The sequence below is a fragment of the Dipodomys merriami genome, unplaced genomic scaffold (genome assembly GCF_024711535.1).
Source record: "Dipodomys merriami isolate MVZ:Mamm:240054 unplaced genomic scaffold, mDipMer1.0.p SCAF_13, whole genome shotgun sequence".
NCBI lineage: Eukaryota > Metazoa > Chordata > Mammalia > Rodentia > Heteromyidae > Dipodomys > Dipodomys merriami.
The window spans coordinates 38246204-38265382 of record NW_027202604.1 but is presented as its reverse complement, the minus strand read 5'-3'; the positions used below and the strand labels follow the sequence as shown (position 1 = coordinate 38265382).

At 51.7% G+C, this 19179-nt stretch overlaps 1 protein-coding gene across 3 annotated transcripts in view; it reads right to left on the bottom strand.

Moving 5' to 3' along the window:
• The window catches only part of LOC138824813 (histamine H1 receptor-like), a 63010-nt gene that overhangs the window by 17762 nt on the left and 26069 nt on the right, over nt 1-19179 (bottom strand). Inside the window, exon 1 of one of the 3 annotated variants that reach the window (XM_070019131.1) lies at nt 5647-5657. The exons of the other annotated variants lie outside the window; for them this stretch is intronic. The gene's annotated coding sequence lies outside the window, so the exon portion shown is untranslated. Of the gene's footprint in view, nt 1-5646; nt 5658-19179 lie in introns of those variants that run through there. 3 annotated transcript variants of the gene reach the window in all.

Here is a 19179-nt window from a genome sequence, read left to right as displayed (position 1 = left end):
GGAAGGAAGGAAGGAAGGAAGAGGCCTGACCAAGACACATGGTGCACATAGACACCTGAAATCATAACCACTTTGTACAACCACATCAAGACTTAAAAAATAAAATGCCTTCTTCACGCTATTGTGATTGTGTACTTCTGTAATCCCTCCACTCAAGAGGTAATAACAAGAGGATTGTGAATTTGAGACCAACCCAGGCAGCTTGTGAAACCCCATCTCAAAAGCAAAACTCAAAAAGACTAGGAGCGGGCACTAGTGTAATCCTAGCTACTCAAGAGGCTGAGATCTGAGGATCATGGTTCAAAGTCATCCAAGGCAGGAAAATCCATGAGACTCTTATCTCCATTTAACCACTGGAAGTGGTGCTGTGGCTCATGCAGTAGAGTGCCTGTCTTAAGCTGAAGAGTTCAGGGACACAGGGACAGTGCCCAGGCCCAGAGTTCAGGCCCCACAACCAAAATAAACGAACAAATAAATAAATAAATAAATACATAAATAATAAAAATAAAAAAGACTTGGAGGATGCCTTAACCAATAGAACACTAGCTTGACTGAGCTTCAATTCCCACTGTAAAAGTTTTTCTTTGAGGCTTTCCTATCTCCATGAGCCACACTTACGCATTCCTTTCCCAGGGTTCTCTTACTACTCTTTGCCTGACTCTATGGATGCATTCAACCCTTTGAACCTTACCCGATAAATGAACGCATGGATGCATTTAGGTAACCTGCCACTTAGACTTTTATCCTGACAAGGGCAGGGGCAATGTAACTGTCCTGAATTTCCAGCACATTGCACCCAGTGGCTCTCAACCTACCCTGTACATGGAAGCCATGTGAAGACCTTTAAAAAATTACCAGTCCAGCCAGGCCCTGGTGGCTCACACCTGTCTTCCTAGCTACTGAGGAGGCTGAGATCTGAGGATCGCAGTTCAAAGCCAGCCCGGGCAGGAAAGTCCATGAGAGTCTTATCTCCAATAAACTATTCAGAAAACCAGAAGTGGCGTGGTGGCTCAAGTGGTAGAGCTCTAGCCTTGAGCTGAAGGACAGTGCCCAGGCCCAGGGTTCAAGCCCTGCAATGGACCAAAAATAAAAAATAAAATTACCAGTACCCCACCCCCACCCTCATGCTATCTGGGTGTCAGGATCTTTGACCGACTTCTAGACTTCACGTTATGCTAATTCTTTAATACATTCAGGAACTATTAATCAATAGCAGGGTAGCAGGTGTTTTTCCCTGCCAAGCTGCTGGAGACAGCTTCATGAATAAGACCACCACTACTCATCTTCAGAGTACTTCAGGGATGGGGGGGGGGGGTGATAGTTCATGCAAGAACTTTCTGTCCTGCCTGTGGTTAATTGGCCAGTCTCTCTGAATGGCAATCATTTCCCCTGTGTCAGACACAAACCTTCCTTTAGGCTGTTTGCTCTGGCAAAGGCTATCTGAGGACAGACTTCCGGAGACAGGAAGTTCCTGGCATCCAAGACCAGCCAGAGAATGGCCTTCCTTAGACTCATGTGAATCTCCCAGGTGGCATACCCCAGCACCAAACCCAGGCCATGTAATGGAAGTCAACTTCATGTTTCCAGTGCCGAGTCTTCTTTCTCATTTTTTAAAAATTATTTTTTATCTACAAATGGTTGTACAAGGAGGTTACAAAAATAACACCTCCATTTATGTGTCCCTGCATTGTGTGCCCTCCCCTCCCCATCCCTCCCCCACAGCCACATAGAGCTGCCCACCCCAGGGGGCAGGAAAAAGGCCTGGAGACAAGTCGGTTCTAGTGTGGAAGCAGGCAGAGGCCAGGCAGTGGGTGCCTGAGCCCACTGTGCAGGGCTGCTCCCATTCTGCTCACCGTGATGCACCTCGTCTCCTGATCCTGCACAACCTTGAAAAGCTGTCTGATGCCTGCCCTGCAGGGCTGCCCATGCTGCCCACCCCGCCTTGCCTTGCAAGTGTTCACTCACTCCTTATGACCAGCTCTGTGCAATTCCCTTTAAGGCATTCCTGGATCCATGCACCGGGTTCCCCACTTCCTTTTCTAGGTCTGTTCTGAATTCTGTACAGCTTTTGATGAGAACCTTGTCAAGCTGGGTTCTAATTGCTTAATTGCCAATCAGGCCTCCTCACAGACTGTGGGTGTCTGCTCTAGCTCTGAGTCATGTCTGGGTCTTCGGAGCCAGCAATCCCAGCACCGCACCTGGGGTCACGGCACCTGGGGGCCTTTACTGTCTCCTCCTCCTGCCTGTGCCCCGGGAGATGGAGCCTGCACGCCATGCCTGTGGCAGCCTGCCCCCCTTGCCCTCTCTCTGCCCCTCCCAGGCATGCTTGTCACGTAGGCAGAAAGGAAGGGGTTTCAAGCCTATACCATTGGTAGGAAAAGGAAATGCAGCTTCTAGGAGAGAAGGCGGAAGTAAACTTGCAGATGACATGGTCCCAAGGAAGCACAGAAAACGATCACAGCTAAATCTGAGCTGTGTGTGGCCATATGGGGGTCCCTCCAGCTCGGGGCGTTCGGCTCGGCTAGTCTCTCCTGGGGTGCTGTCGGCACCCCCCTCCCCCCGCATCCTCACCGAGTCTCTCCCAGGTCTAGGTGAAGAAGGCTCACTAAGCTAGGCATGCTCCTCTGCCTTTCCCCTCTCAGTGCTGGGGATAAACCCAAAGCCTCACGTTTGCTGTCAAGAGCCCCACCTCTGAGTTCCCGGAGACTCAATGCTCAGAGCCATGCTGGGGTGGAAACCACCCTTTCATCCACTGTCAGTGGAGACTCTGTCCCTCGTCAGTTCACATGGTGCTCTGCTGAAGCCAGGGCTCCCTGACGGTGACACCCACATTCTCAGCCTCAGTCAGGAAGAGATGAGAGGTGCAGCTCCAGTGCCCGCTTCCTGGCAGACCCCTCTCCTCTCCCTTCCCGCACGGCGAGGCTTTACCAGTGCGTCCTTCCTGCCAGCAGCCCCGCAGTACCTGTGCTCATTAGGGGGCTGTCCTCTTCCCTGTTTGGCTGGAATATCCTCAGGAGCAGGAAAAGAGCCTCAGTCAGCACTGCAGCCTCACAGGCTGGCCCTGCGTGGTACATACATGGTAGGCAGACCCTTTGGCTGGCAGACAAGAGAATGGATGGTGGAGGGACCTTGTCCTATGGAGACACGCACAGGAGAGATGGCATCACCGTGTGTGTGTGTGTGTGTGTGTGTGTGTGTGTGTGAGTGTGCGCGCGCGCGCGTGTGTTGGGGCAGTGAGGATGGTATGGCTGTAACCCTGAGAGCGCAGGGATGGCTGTCTCTTGGCTGACAAGAGTCTCGGGTGCGCCCACAGCTGCATGGGAGCCTCCCTAGAGAGAAGAGCGCTCTCCCAGCAGGGGTGCCCAGGGCCAGCTTTGTTCACTGTCACCTGGCCCATAGCAGGTGCACAGAACACATTTACTAAATGAGTTTGAAGGAAGATATCAATCAACTGGTTCAGGCCAGCTCATCCGCTAATCTACCAACCAGTGGCTACCATGCAAGGGAGGGTCTTGGGTCTTGTCATAACTCAGGCCAGCACTCCTAAAAGCCACCATCCTGTGCTATGCCCAGGAGGAGGGTATTGCCTGTTTCAAACAAACCACTCATCATCTGACAAATCGACTAAAGGGAGGAGGAAGAACAGGAGGGTGGGGTCAATAGGGTCTTGCTGCTTATTTTTTTTTTTGGGGGGGGGGCTCCAGTCATGGGGCCTGAACTCTGGGCCTGGGCGCTGTCCCTCAGCTCTTCAGCTCAAGGCTAGCGCTCTACCACTTGAGCCACAGCACCACTTCCGGCTTTTTTCTTTTTGCTTATATGGTGCTGAGGAATCGAACCCAGGGCCTCAGGCATGCAAGGCAAGTGCTCTACCACTGAGCCACCTTCCCAGCCCCTCTTTTTTTTCTTCTGTCGGTCATGGGTCTTGAACTCTGGGCTTGGGCGCTGCCCCTCAGCTCTTCAGCTCAAGGCTAGTGCTCTACCACTTGAGCTACAGTGCCACTTCCATTTTTTTTCTGCTCATGTGTTTCTGAGGAATTGAACCCAGGGCCTCATGCATGCAAAGCAAGCATTCTACCACTGAGCCAACTTTCCATCCCCCTAGCATTATTTCTGTACTCTCAGAACAAGAACCCATGTGCATCAAATTCAAATGAATGTAATGGCTATTGGAGTTTGAACTCAGTGCCTCATGATTGCTAGTTAAATGAATCTGATGGTTATTGGAGCTTAAACTCAGGTTCTCTTAATTGCTAGACAGGTGCTCTACCATTTGAGCCATGCCCTCTGTCCTTTTTTGCTTTGGATACTTTATTTTATTTTATTTTATTTTATTTTTATTCCGGTAGTGGGGCCTGATCTCTGGGCCTGGGCGCTATCCCTCAGCTCTTCAGCTCAAGGCTAGCCCTCTACCACTTGAGCCACAGCACCACTTCCAGTATTTTTCTTTTTGCTTATGTGGTGCTGAGGAATTGAACCCAGGGCCTTAGGCATGCAAGGCAAGCGCTCTGCCACTGAGCCACCTTCCCAGCCCTTGCTTTGGATACTTTAAAGGCAGAATCTCATGATTTTTTTTTTTTGCAGTCATGGGGCTTGAACTCTGGACCTGAGCGCTGTCCCTGAATAATTCCCACTCAAGGCAAGCGCTCTACCACTTGAGCCACAGCGCCACCTCCAGCTTTTTCTGCTTATCTAGTGCTGAGGAATTGAACCCAGGGCCCCATTCATACAAGGCAAACACTCTACCACTGAGCCACCTTCCCAGCCCCTCTCTTGATTTTTATCTGGGGCCAACCTTGATCGATGCAACTATCTCTACCTGTGTAGAGTCAGAATCTCGGTTATGCACCATTATGTCTGACCCTGTCTACTGAAATGCCGGTCTTGCAAACTTTTTGTCTGGGTTGGCCTCAAACCACGATCCTCCCTATCTCAGACTCTGATTAGCTGGGCTTATAGGCATGTGCCATCACATTTGGCTGCAGGGTGATTTAGCTCCCTTCTCTTAAATTCCCTGGGTTTCTTTTGTCAAACAAGGTGGTTACTCTATCAGAGATTTTACAAACCTTTGGCCCCTTTTTCTTGGTAGTGGGATTCCTGGTTCCTATCAGTGTTTATATGAAACAGGTAAGAGCAGACCCTGCAGATGGAGTGAGGGATGGGACAGTTCCGGCAGTCACTTTTACTTGGTCTTCCCCTTCTCTACCCTCCAACTCTCCAATTACAGTTCCTGGATGAGGGAAAGCAAGGTCCCTCATTAGAGTGAGGGGCTGACTGTCTTTAGGAGGGAGGGTGAACGTTTTTCAGAGTCTTCAAACCCACTGGACACAGAGGCCTCGCATGTCCCCTTATCACTGATGTAATGGGGTGTGGCCACACAGTGTGCTGCAGTCAGCAACCTGAACCCCTGTTCCTTGAGCTGGCTTCTCACGGAGGCCTGTGCCGAGATCCTGCTCTGCTCCCCTGGCTTCTCCCTCCTGTCTCCAGAGCTCATTAAAGCCTCCCCTGGGCAGAGGCAGTTTGAATTGTTCCAGAACATAGGAGAAGAACAGCTGGACACATGGTAGGAGGATCACCAAGATTCCAGGGTTGGTCTTAAAATCACACATCAGAAAATCTGGGCTGTCTAATCACACAGAAAGTACTTACCTTCTTGTGGTGAAAACAATCACAGAATGTGGGAAATGGAAAGACAATCAGAGTTTTCATTGATTGTTCCCAAGAGGACCTTCCAGTGCAAGGAAGCCAGAGCCGTGAAGGAGCGGTGTGTTCTGACTCAGTGCCCGGCCCCGTCCTGCTGCCCCCCCCCCAACCTGGCCCTGACCCCGCTGGGAGGTACTGGCCAGAGTGCAGGGGTCAGGGGTGAAACAAGCTGAGACACTCCCTTCTCTCATCAGAATTATAACCCAGTAACTCCAGTGGACGGTTGCAGACCGGACAACTGGTTTTCCAGTGCAGGGGAGCAAATGGTGAACGGATCCACTCACACCCACTGCCACGTCACCCACAAAAATCAGTGCCCATCCACAGCGAAATGGGCCAAACAACTGTGCTCTGTATGTGCAAGGGGGGAGTGCACAGGGGTGAGTAAAACTCACTGTGCTTGTCTTGTGCTGGACAATATGCAAGCTTGGAAAGGAGGGCTCTTGTGATGCAGGCGGCTACGTGGACGAGCCTCAAAGACATGCTAACCACAAGCCAGTTGCAAGCAGTCAGGGCTGTGCCCTTGCCCACAGGCTTAAGAACCTGGCCCCCCCCCCCCCCCCGCATCCTCACCCACAAAAGGGGAGGGAGGGGGAGGAAGGGAAGTAGGAAGAAGGGAGACAGAAAGGGAGGGAGAAAAGAAAAGAAGGAGGAAAGGAGAGAGGTAGACAGGCAGGCACAAGGTAATGCATTTGGCAGAATTCTACATATGTAGAGAAATGCAGAGAAAAGGAATCAGCAGCACCAGCAACCCCTGAGGTGGTGGAATGACCCTGAACTCCCCCACCCCCACCTTTGGAGATTACTCTGCCTGATAAAGGAGACTAAATGAGGTTCACAGGAGACCCAGGACTAGAAGGGTAAAAAAGCAGTGTGACTTCACCTGCCCAGGGAGGCAGAAACCAATTTGCTGTCTCAGTTATGTGTCTGGGACACGTTTTCACCTGCCAGGTGCACAGGGATGCCATGGCCGCTCTGCACTCCGGTGTGGCCTGCCCACTGGATTATTAGGCACATTCAGATGCAGGACACATCAGAAGGCAGCCAGGGTGTGGAGAGCACACGGCATGGCGGGCCAGAGTTGGGGGCAGCAGGGGGGGCGGGGGAAGGAGCAGACTCAGGGCCTCTGGAATCTCCTTCTGTCCACAGCCAACCCACTGGCGTGACCTCGCAACTGCCCTGGCCAGCCAATTTCTGCCCATTGTCTTAAATTCCTACCACAGTGCCAGGAGGCAATTACTGTCATAATTACTCTTCCAGATGAGGAAACTGAGGCTTACAGAGGTTAAGATTGCAGAGCTCACAAGAGGCAATGGGTTTTACCCTGTGAAGATTATATTCAACTCTACCTCCTTTCTTTTTCAAGAGCACTCCCAAGGGGGTGGCGTGGTAAAGTATAGCATAAATACAGAAAACCACACAAACCTAGTATATAAGTGAAGTACCCATCCATGGAGTCCTTCCAAGCCTCCTGCAAGTAACCACAGATATGACTTTAGGGAAGCTGTGTCTTAAAATGTGCACCAGAGACTACGTTCTTGTCCAGGTGAAAAACACCTTGATATGCCCTTTTCCCCTCTTCACCCTTTTCCGTGGGGCTGGGGATGGAACCCAGTCCTCAAGAATGCCGGGCAAGCATTCCACCACGGAGTCACACCCCAGCCCAGGGTTAAGTGGCTCCTCTGGCTTTGACTCCCATTCTCCACTCCCTTCTAAGGTCTGTCTCCACCCCTCACCACACACACTGGGATCTGCAAAGCCACGCTCCCTTACTGCTATCCTCCAATGGAAGGGGCGGGGGAAGTGATGTGTCTGGTATCATCAAGTCCAGGCTGACACGAAAGGCTGAAGGGTTAATGTCTGCCTGCATTGAAAGAGACAGCTAGAGCACAGAATGTGTGGGAAGCCCACGCCGGGGACCTCCCTGTGAAGCCGCCATGGCTGTGCCCATCCCCAATCACACCAGCAGCTCTGGGGGTCACACCTTCCGCACCCAACTCCTGAGCTGCAGAATGAAGCCCCCAGTCCTCACTGACTTCTTCCCAAACCTGTGTATTCCATATGGCATTATGAATTCCAGGCAACACACACGCATGGTAAAGGCAAACTCTAAGTCAGGTGTGGTGATGCATGCCTGTAATCCCAGCACATGGGAGCCTATATCTGAGACCATATCTTAATGCATAAATAACACACAATTAAAAGACGGTGAAATATTCCATTCTATGTGAATGGAATAGAGCATTTGGAGAGGAGATAATAAGCAAATATTGACTGGGGTAGACACTGTAAAAGCCTGAGAGCCGCTGGGATGGACCTACCTCTTTAAGCAGTCACCCCGTGAGTCAACTCTTGTCACCTCGATCGTCCTGAATCATCACAGCAACCTGAGTTTACACCCATGCGCAAGTGCATGTGTGCTCACGCGCACGTGTGCACACACGCGTGCACACACATATACACGTGCACACGGGCACACATAGGCACATGTTCCTAAATTGTGTAGTCAAGAAATTCTATTTGACCCCAAACTCTCAGGGTAGCCTCTGGCAGGGACACATCAAGACTGACCAGGACGGCTACTTACTGAGGGGGTACAACCCTCTCTTGGTAGGCAGGAGCTCCCTGGCCCCCACCCAGGATTCAGTAGGGTTCAGAGGAGCAGCCCCAGTGGGTTTGCAATGAATAAGTTTCCCAGGACCGTCTCTCCAATGTATCTGTGGAATAGATCTTTTGCTAACAGGAGGGAGCGGGGTGGGGGGGGGAGGCTGGGGGAGAGGGAGCAATGTGTGCCTTGATTCACCAGAGAATGAAAATTGTGTCTAGGCTCGAAAGAATCCATTTGAAAGTGACACATTTGCCTCCAGCATAAACAGCTAGAAAGCCTTTTCTTTTCTCCTCACATTTGTAGCAAGGCAGAGCCTTTTTTCACACACTGCCTCTCAGTGGGTCAGAGAGACTTCTGAGATTCCTGACTCTATTCCCACTTCAATTGCCTTCAAGGCAAAAAAAAAGTGATTCTGAAATGCCATCTTATGACAGGATGCAAGCACATGCTCTGAATCGGTGCCCAGAACAAGCTCCACACAAACCATCTCCTGATTGGCCGTCTCTCCACCCTCACAGCCTTTCTCAAACTTTGCGGCCATGAAAACCAAGACGCCTGAACCAGGAGGCAGAGAACAGGCCTAGAAGCCGCTTTTAATTTAATTTGTCTTTCTGGCTATGGATGGGACCAGAGTTTAGTGTGTGCTGGACAAGTGCTCTACCACGCAATTGCACCCCCAGCCCGAATCTGCTTGCTACCTGGAGTCACAAAATCATGATAGCTCCATCTCTGCATCTACACTTACAAGTGAAGTGGGACCAAATCCCGCTCAGAGCACCGAGAGACACATTACAAATCCTGGCAGAGGCGGGGACTCTTAATGGGCCACCGTGAGCAGTACAGCATATTGAAGTCCCAGTGCTTGCTTTCGCCAATCCCAGCCCACTTCATGAGCCTGACTCCATTCAGACCCTCCGAGTCTGCTGCTGGGGTCCCTCCTGGGAAAGCCCAAGGGCGGGATCTGGAGTGACCCTGGGTACGGACCTAAGTGGGAAGAGCGTCAGGGTGGTGGGAGCATCTGATAATGGAACCATGGCAACAAGGCCTGTGATTAAGATAGACCATTTGGGGTCTTTGTTCATCAATCTACATGGCCGTGGGGTCAGCAACAGCTATGACTCAGTGGAACAGAGAGCCCAGCTCTGGGGCTCCCACTCTTGCTGGAGAATTGCAAAGGCAGCTGAAGGCCCTGTGAGCTGCTTGCTCTGGGCATCAACATTGGCTAAGTGAAATCTTCCCTGGTACCAGCACTTTGCGGATGCCTGTCCAGATGCCACTGCCCTTCCCAACACTCTAGAAGGAAACTCCCTAAGGAAATAAGGAAACCCCTCTCTCTCTCTCTCTCTCTGGTCATGGGGCTTGAACTCTGGGTCTGGGCGCTGTCCCTCAGCTCTTCAGCTCAAGGTGAGCGCTCTACCACTGAGCCACCTTCCCAGCCCATCCTTCTATATTCTTAATTCATAGGTTTGGCCTTTTAATGGTAGTCCTTGAGGTCTAGAGTGTTCCTTGTGCATTAAAAAAAAAAACAAAACAAATCATTTAACTAGGGACACAGGTGGACCCATTGCAACAGTGAGATGTATAGTCGTTATGTCGAAAAACGAACGTTAAACTTTGGTGGGGGGTGGGAGGAGGATCGGGTGTGTGTGGGGGAGGATGGGAAGGGATGGGAAGGGGAAACAAAGAGGAGGCAACAATGCTTGATAAGAAATGTACTCATGGGACTGGGAAGGTGGCTCAGTGGTAGAGCGCTTGCCTTGCATGCATGAGGCCTGGGTTCGATTCTTCAGCACCACATAAGCAAAAAAGAAAAAAGCTGGAAGTGGCGCTGTGGCTCAAGTGGTAGAGTGCTAGCCTTGAGCTGAAGAGCTGAGGGACAGCGCCCAGGCCCAGAGTTCAGGCCCCACGACCAGACCCCCCCCCAAAAAAAAAAAACAACAAAAGAAAGAAATACCCATGTAATTGTAACTCCTCTGTACAGTATTCTCACAAAAAAAAAAAAAGGATTGTTTCTTTGTCCTTGTCTAGTTGATCTCATCCCTTTACCTTTACTTTTAATTTTTGGGAAGTGCTAGGGATTGGACTGAAGTCCTCACACCTGCTCCGCTGCTTGGGGCTTCAGCTCCTCGTTTGCACTGGTTATTTTTGAGGAAGGGTACTGCTTTATGCCTGGGCTAAAATCCTCCTGCTTGCATTTCCCCTGCAGATGGACAGCAGTGCACATGACTGTTCCAGCCACTCGTTGAGATGGAGCCTCACAATCTTTTTCACCGAAGTGGGCCTCAAACTGTAGTACCTTGATCTCTGCCTTCCAAGTAGAAATACCTCTATTTTGTCTTACATTCTATTGCCAACTTGTCCTAATCTGTAAGTAATGCCTTTGAGTTTTTATTTACATTACTGAACTTTTCAATTTTGAATGTTTCTATTTTTAGCCTCCCAGAAGCTAGAATTACAGTCATGAATCACTGTCAATGAGACAGGCATCTCCCCTGTTCCTCCAATAATTTTTTTTTTTGCAGGTCCTGGGGTTTGAACTCTGGGCCTGGGCACTGTCCCTGAGCTCCTTTTGCTTAAGGCACTAGCATTCTACCACTTTAGCCACAGCACCACTTCTGGCTTTTTCTGTGATTAATTGGAGATAAGACTTTACTTCCTCAGGCTGGCTCTGAACTGTTATCCTCAAATCTTAGCCTCCTGAGTAGCTAGGATTACAGGTGGGAGCCACTGGTGCCTGGCTGTCTCTGATGATGTATTCATAAACTAAGGCACAGACAGGTGAAGGTTCTTTTTTTTTTTTTTTTTTTTTTTGGTCAGTCGTGGGGCTTGAACTCTGGGCCTGAGCACTGTCTCTCAGCTATTCAGCTCAAGGTGAGTGCTCTACCACTTGAGCCACAGCACCACAGGTGAAGGTTCTTATCCCAGATCACATAGCAAGTAAGCATCGGAGTTCAGGCTTCAACCCAGGTCTATCTGATTCTAGAACCTACCACTCTTAAAACCTTTGGTAAGTTCTGCCTCTGACTACTCTTCAGGCTTAGCAGGACCTAGCCTTGCCTACCTATCTTATAATTTCCCCTCCACTCACCCTCAACCCCTAAATGCCATTGTAATTTCCACGCCCACCCAGGCATGCTCTATCCAGGGAAATGTGCAGAAATCCACCCTCCCCAATGCTCAGGCCCAGTGTGCCCTCCCTGGGAAGGCCAAGGCCCCCTGGGTGCTGCTGCACACCCTGTGCCAGGTCTCCTGCAGGTGCTCCCACCCTGTCTGCCATGCCACGTCTTGCTCCCCCTTCATCACACACACCGGGGAGAGGGCCTGTGAGCACCAGGCACCCTCAGAATTGGAGAACAGGTTCAATCAAAGAATGAAAAACCAGTTTCTGCCTCTTACTAGCTCTGTGATCCTGGGAAATCCACCCTACCTCTCTGGGCTTTAGTTTCTGCATCTGTCAATTGGGAGAATGAGCTAGCAGAGGTGAAACACTTGGTACGGGGGACAGTTAGAGATACTGGCTATAGCAATAACGTCAGCTAAGCAAGCAACTTGGCAACAAAAGCAGATGCTGATGTTGAAGAGGGGTGAAGAATTTGTATCAGGCACTGCTAGGGAGTCCTGGCTAGTAGACCACCTTTGAGACCCAAATGTGGAAAGCAGCTACCTGACAGGTGGCAATCAACATAACAGTCAGCTTTGGGCATACCCCAGTGTCACAGCCAGATAGCACATAGTGACGGGGCATCCAGGACCCAGGGGATGTCAGCCTCTGGTAGCAGCAAAATAGTGAGCCTGGTGTCTGAGGACAGACTCCTCTTCGTGTGGAATGGGGGTGGGGGGGTGCGGGAGGGACTGGCAGAGCTAAGGAACATCCCCACTCCCATGCCAGGTGTTTTCCCATGCTGAGTGTTTTACTTGCAGTATTGCCATCTTTTCAGGTCTGCTACTATCCCATTTCACAGAAAGGTTAAGAACCTGCCCGGGGATGCACGGCTGTCCTGTGGTAGAGCTGGGAATTGAACCCAGACAGTCTGATTCCCAAGACTGCTACAGACCATCATGCCCAAACATCCAGGGGGGTCAGACTGAGCAGGGAAGAGCCTGTAGGTGGGAGGTGAGAGGCTCAGGGCTGGGGGAGCCCTGCACCAGGGCTGATGTGAGCCGGGCTGTCTTATGCACAACATGTTCTAGCTGTGAGAATGGGAGGAGGTCCTCCCTGGGGACCTGCCAGCTGTGGCCTGGTGGGTGGCTGTGCATACATTTCTCATCTTCCCGACCCACTGCCCAGAAGAGAAGCATTGATGAGAGTTCTCTGGCACTGGTAAAATTGCCTCCAAATTGCCTCCTTCATTAACTGAACGAGTCTGCATCTTAATTAGGCTTAATGGAATACAATGATCAGACCCCAAGTTTCTCACTCCGACTCTGAGCAAGGGCGCTACAGAGCCAGGCCAGCAGCCAAAACCACGGGTAGAGGGAAGCTGGGCAGTTCTGGCTGGGAGGGAGCCAGGGAGTCTATGCAGCTGCTGCACCCGGCCTGTGTGGGGACAGCCCTGACTTTGGGATCCGGAGTAGGTGGGGAAGACCAGCTCTGCCTTTGGTCACCCTCTGTACCTCAGTTTTCTCATACGCGAAAGGGGATGGGATGCTCCCACTGGGTGCTAGTGAGAGGGTATCCAAAGGGAATCCTGGGTGGAACACCACCCAGTACTGCACAGGACATAAGAATCTCATTCTCTTCCTCACATCCTCCCTCTGCACACTCAAGGCTCACGAAGTCCTTCCTGACTCAGTGACCTCACCAGACCCATCCTCCCCGCATGCACTCGTCCAGGCCTCGCAGAGTTCAAAGCTCCTCCCTGCCTCAAGGGCTCTGAAAATGCCCTTCCCACTGCTTGGAACCCCAGTCCCACCTCTCTGTCCTTACATTCCTGTACTTCCGATCCCGACTCAAAGAGCACCTCCCCCAGGCAGCCCGCCTTGAGTTTAGTCCCAGTCTAACCCTCTTATGCCTGTGGGTTAATTAGCAGCCCACTCTCCTCCAGAAGAGAGTAAACTCCCACAGTGCTGGGTCCTGGGTTCCAGTTCCAGCTCCTGGCTCTGAGCCTCTCCTCTTACACAGGTCCTTACTTCATGTTTGGTTCTTGCAGAGGTCTGCATGCCTGTCTGCCTCAGTCAAGACCAAATGGGAATCAACCCCACTCCCACAGCACGGCCAAGCGTTACAAGACTTCTGACTCACAGCCAGTACTGGAAAGGCCACCTCCCCTTCCTCCACTCTGTCTCATTGAGGAACACTTGGAAGCAGGAGGGTTGCTCGCTCACAGAGAGAGAAGTGTGGGTCTTAGCTAATGCAATCCCATGTTTGAGGGCGCAAAGCAGTTTTGTTAGGATATCAGTTGTTTCTGGTTTAATCTATAGACTTAATATAGCCCCAATCAGCGTCGAGGCCCACAATTTGGTAAAGCTGTGCACAGCAATTGAAAACATCCGGCTGAGTCCACACAATACTGAAGAACAAACTTGGAGGCTGCCATGGAAGAGATGTGCTACCAAACTGCAGCAACGGAGACAGTGTGGTCCCCAGGGAGGAACAAATAGATCAGTGGGGAAGAATAGAGAAGCAAGAGATAGGTTCACAAAGAAGCAATCAGCTGACACTGAGAAAGGAGCAGAGAGTATACAGAGAAAAGCTTCCTCCCAACTAAATGGGCTGGGACAAAACCCACAGGCCAAGAAGTGAATCAAGACAAAGAACTCACACCCTCAATCTGGGAACCAATTCAGGCCCAGTTGTAAAACACAGCAGTTAACATGGGAGAAAAAAACCTACAACCTGTGTTTGCTAATGCATTTTAGATAGGCCAACAAAGACCTAATCTAACAAAATGAAATAGCTGATGAATTTGATTTCATCAAAGTTAAAATTGTCTGCTCTATGAGACATTGTGAACAGACGGAGAAGTCAAGCCACAGGATGGGAGAAAATGTTTGGAAAAATATATTTGATAAAGAATTATTACTCAAAACATATCATCTCAAAAGCTCAGTAATAAAAGAACAAACAACTCAGTTGAAAAATGAACCGGAGACCTTGAAAGCGTCTTACCACGGAAGATGTGCAGTTGGAAAATGAGTGAATGGAGGGTTGCTCCATGTCCTCAGCTTTCAGGGAAAGGAAAACTGAAGGGACACGGAGACATCATGACAAATCCAGTAGAATGCTCTTGCTTGTCATGATGTCTTCTTGTCCCTGGCCACTACCTCTCAAAATGGAGCCTACCGGATCCGCTGCTGACAGGCAGTGGTATGCCCCATATCTGGGGGGGGGGGTGCCAACTGAAACCTCGCCTCCACAGGGCTGGCCACTGCCTGCCCAGGAATGCCACTCACCCAGCTTCCCAGGCATGGCCATCTCAGCCTCCCCACAACAGGGACCGCGGTCCTCATGGGGACCTGGTTACTCCCTGCGGGCCCCATTCTCTCTCTGCTCTCAGCAGACCATCTGTCCCAGTTTCCAGTGACCTAGTGACACACAGTAAATGGCTTTCGAGTTATCTGCCCTCAGAGACCGACGTGCTCTTCAGTAAGCCAAAGGCTGCATTCCTAGAGAAAAGAAGGACAGAACAAGGAAGGAGGGGGCGGGCAGAAGAGGGAAAGGGAAGGGAGTACGCTCTCTGGCCCCCTTCCCCTCTGCCCTGTGATAGGGTATCTTTGCATCCTGGGAAAGGTGCAGTGACCTAATAATGATCTCCACACTGGCTGGGATGTTGGCAGTGGTCATTCAGTAGCTGCCATTAAAAAACAAAAACAAAAACAAAAACAAAAAACAAACAGGCAAAGAAGCCCCATCCAGTTCAATAAGCACACGTGCAAAGCCTGAAGTCTGAACTGTGAGGGCTGAAGCCAGTCACCAAGAGCACAGCTCTGAAGATGGGGGATAAAGGTTTTACAGCTCGTGGCTGCACGGTGGGGGTCACTGAGCAGTCCACAGAGCCATCCACAGAGCACAGGAGCAGCTAGCTCATCCAAGGCTCCCTGTGGTCTGTGGACATTTCAGCCCTGAAGCATGAACTCGAGCAGAGGAGCGAGGCCAAGCTTGCTGGCCTTGTGTTGTCAAGTCCCTGCTCTGCCTGGCGCTTTGCCTTCGGGGATGCCAGAGGCCGGAGTGCACGGGCATACCGTAGCAGTGGGGGTCTAACCAAAGCCTCCAGTCACCAAGGCCTGCCTCTCACCATGACACCCTCCACTGCACAGCTCAGGTGAGCAGAGGGCTCTGGCCAGCTTCTGTAGAGCTCTAAGCTTGTGTGTGATAACTGCAGCCAGAACACCTCATCTGCAGGCTTCTGGCGTGTATGCCTCTCTCCGTGGGTTTACTCACAGCCCATGTCTTCCCTCCCCACATCCAGCTTCCAGCACCTAGCCCCATTTTCTCATTTCCACACAGCAAGCATCCCTTCCCTGTGCCCTGGGTAATTCCCACTTTCCGAGGGCCCGGCAGCCAGGATGTTCTTAAACAAAAGGGAACCAGAGGAGAGAGTGCTAGAGTCATTTAGACACCCATCTCGTTACTGACACAACTGCTGCTGCTTACTGAACATCTGTTTCAGCCTGGCTTCCAGATCAGATGTGCGGGTGGTAGTGGTACCATTCTCTGAGACAGAGAGCAGATCGTGTCACAGTGGCTGACCTGGGGCCTGGGGTGCAGCTTGGTGGTACAACGCTTACCTAGCATGCATAAGGCTCACAGTTCTATCTCCAGCAAGCACAAGGGAAAAAGAAAGGTAACTGGGCTGATGGGGGCGAGGAGTTCCTGATCCCCAAGCTTGCCTCCAACATTTGTGAAGCCCAAGGTAAGAAGGAACAGAAATGGAAGATGGCCCAGGTCTCTGGAGAGAGCTGGGAACTAAGGCTATTTGGAGCTACATGATGCCAACAATCAATGTCATTGTGTAGGATACGGGGAGCCAGTGGAAAGGTAAGGATGGTTAGTCACAGATCCGACTGGCATCTAAGGCAAATCCTTCACTGACAACAAAAAGGCCTGTAGGAGCTGAGACAAGCTAGGCAGGTCCGTCAGGAAAGAAGCAGAGCAATCGGGTGACTCGGGACCCCAAGGAAGGCACTGACACAGACATGGATATGCAACAACAAAACGTCAGAACTTCGCATGGCACAGATGAGATGGCGAGGAAAGAGGGTGACTGGAGGCTCTGGCTGCGGTGGCTGAGGTGGCGACCCGTCACTCCATAGGCGGCCCAGGAAGAGGCTTGTGAGTGGCAGTGGGTGCACCGAGCTGCAGGTCAGCTCCGAGGAGAGCTGTTCAGAGGTGGTGGGTAACGCTGGTGTGAGAGTCGCTGGATGACTGAGACAGACATAGAAGGCTGGGACCACTGTCCAGCTGGGAAGCGATGGTGGCCAGACTGGAAATGGGTGAGTAAGAACCCAGGAATGGGCTGGGGTTGGGGTGTGTTTGGGAGTTAGGAAGGGCAGCCTTGGATGTGGTTCCTATGGGGAGGCAGAATGAAGAAGAAATGAGATTGAGCTCCTGTAGCCAGTCAGGGACTTGGGAGGAGGAGATGCCATCCTCAGATGCGGATCGAGGAGGACAGGAATTTGGTTTGGATTCTCCCCAGAGCTGAGCTCGAGCAGCTTATCTGGCAGGTGACCGCGGTGGCAGTGGGTAGTGGAGAGGGAACGCGTTGCAGAGGTGGCCCACTCTGTGTAGCTGAGTGATTCCTTATGACCTGGCATCAATTCCTCAGGGCATCGTAGTGAGGAGTGGCTCCCCCATGTTCTGTATGGTTTGACAGGCCCTAGGAGGAGACTGGACACATGGCCCCGGTATTAGCTCCACCACCGGTGAGGAGCACCTACTACGTGCCAGGTGACTAAACCGACATGTCCACATTCCCAGGGAGGGAGCGGCTCAAGTGGGGAGACAATAAAAGCCAAAGAATCCCAGGGACATGAATGAACATGTGTCTGTGACAAAGAATCCTATGGACACTGTATGGAAACTGAATGAGGGGCCAAGTGGTCCAGGAAGAGGGCGCTGAGGGCAAAGGCCTGGCTGAGAAGGAAGTCACAGTGGAGCTGGCTAGGGCCAGGGCCAAGGCACAGAGACTGGAGAGCTGGGCAATGGCCAGGTGAGGCAAGTGGTGGCCTTCTAGTCATCTTAGAGGGCCGGGGTCCTGGAGATCTCAGGGTGGAAGGAAGCAGTAGATGCACAAAGGGCAAAAATGCTTAAGCTGCAGGGCTGATGGGAAAGGGGGCCAGAGTATGGAGTCTTTTCTCTTCCCTTCTGTTCCCTTCCCTTTCCCTTTCCTCCTCTTCCTTTCCTTTCCTTTTCCTTCCCCACCCTTCTTTTCTTTCTTCTTCCTTTCTCTTCCCTAGGAGTGCAGCCTTGGGCTTGCTGGAGAGCATGCTAGTCTCGGGGGTAGAAACGAAAGCAGTACCTTTGCCCGCTGAATAAGAGCGGAGAGAATGAAACACAGCAGAAGTAGCTGGGGGATGGGGTATTGCTCGGCGGTGCAGTGCCTGCCTGGCCTGTCTTGCCCAGGCCCTGGATTCCCTCCCCAGAAATGCTAAAGGAAAGGAAGCAACTGGGGGGTGGGGAGGACGGCCCACAGCTTGCTTCACGTCCCTGGATGCTGAGGAGTCCCGCGGAGGTGGTTCCTGCCCACACAGCGCCCTAGAGAACTCAGCAATGCAGCTGAACTGAGGCTCTCCAAGTAGATGCTCTAGACAGGTGAGCAGCGGAGCCCTGGATTCATGCTCCAGAAACTCCATGGTGTAACCCAACAGGAAAGTCACTTGGTTCTGATGAACATGGTAGCACCCAGAGCTCAGCAGCCCTCTAGGTGGTGCGAGGATTTCTGGCCCTCACAAGGGTAGGGCGGGAAGGGTGAAGACCTGCTTCCTCATGGCCCAGTAGGAAGCATACACTGGCTTTTCAGGCCAGCAGCTGGCACTGCCCACTAGGCCCTGTGCAGAGATGTTTGGGGGCACAGAGTGTTTGGGTATGAGTTACATGGATCTAAAATGAACTGGGTCTTTGCAAGAGGCAATCTCTGACCTCACAGAAGCCGCCTGTGGTGATGCGTTGGGGATTCGAGATTGGAAAGAGTTCTCTAAGAAGGCTCTGGGAGGGATGTCAGGCTGACCTCCCGGGTTCCAGCTGGATGTGAAGGCGGGGAAATCCACTCTAGTATCTCACAGGGCAAGGCACCCCTGGACATGATGGCTGTGGGGCTAAATATGGAATGGGCGCCTGGGGGTGTGGTGTGCAGAAAGCTGCAGTCATCACAAGGACTTTTATCTATTATGAGGAATGTATTTCACGGGTTATGCATGATTTTAATGTATCAGGAAGAAAGTCGTTTTCACAGCTTTGAGTGCTGAGAACGAGGCTTCAACGCTGAGCTTCCTTAGAAAGCATCAGGCAGTTGGTATTGGACACGGAGAAGGGGATGGGCTATGTTCAACGTTGAGATGCAGAGAGGGTGGGTGGACAGCTTGGACCTGCAAAGTCTGCAAAAGCTGGGTCCCCAGGATGGTGCAGTTGGGGGGTGCTAGAACCTTTACGAGATGGGTCCATGCAGGAGGCCCCCTCGTCACTGGGGACACCCCTACGATGGAGACTGCTCGTGCTCTCATTCCCTTCCCAGTCTGAGGAGAACAGCCCTGCTCCACTGCCCGTTCCCAGCCACAGCGCTCCACTCTCAGGCTCCCCCAAAAGGGCTGAGTCTGTCGGCCCCAGCCTGAAATCATCCGACCTATGAGCTGAGGCCAGCCTTCTCCCCCTATAAATGACTGCCCTGAATCTGTCACAGTGAGGAAAGCATGTGGCCCATGGAGCCTAAAGAGAC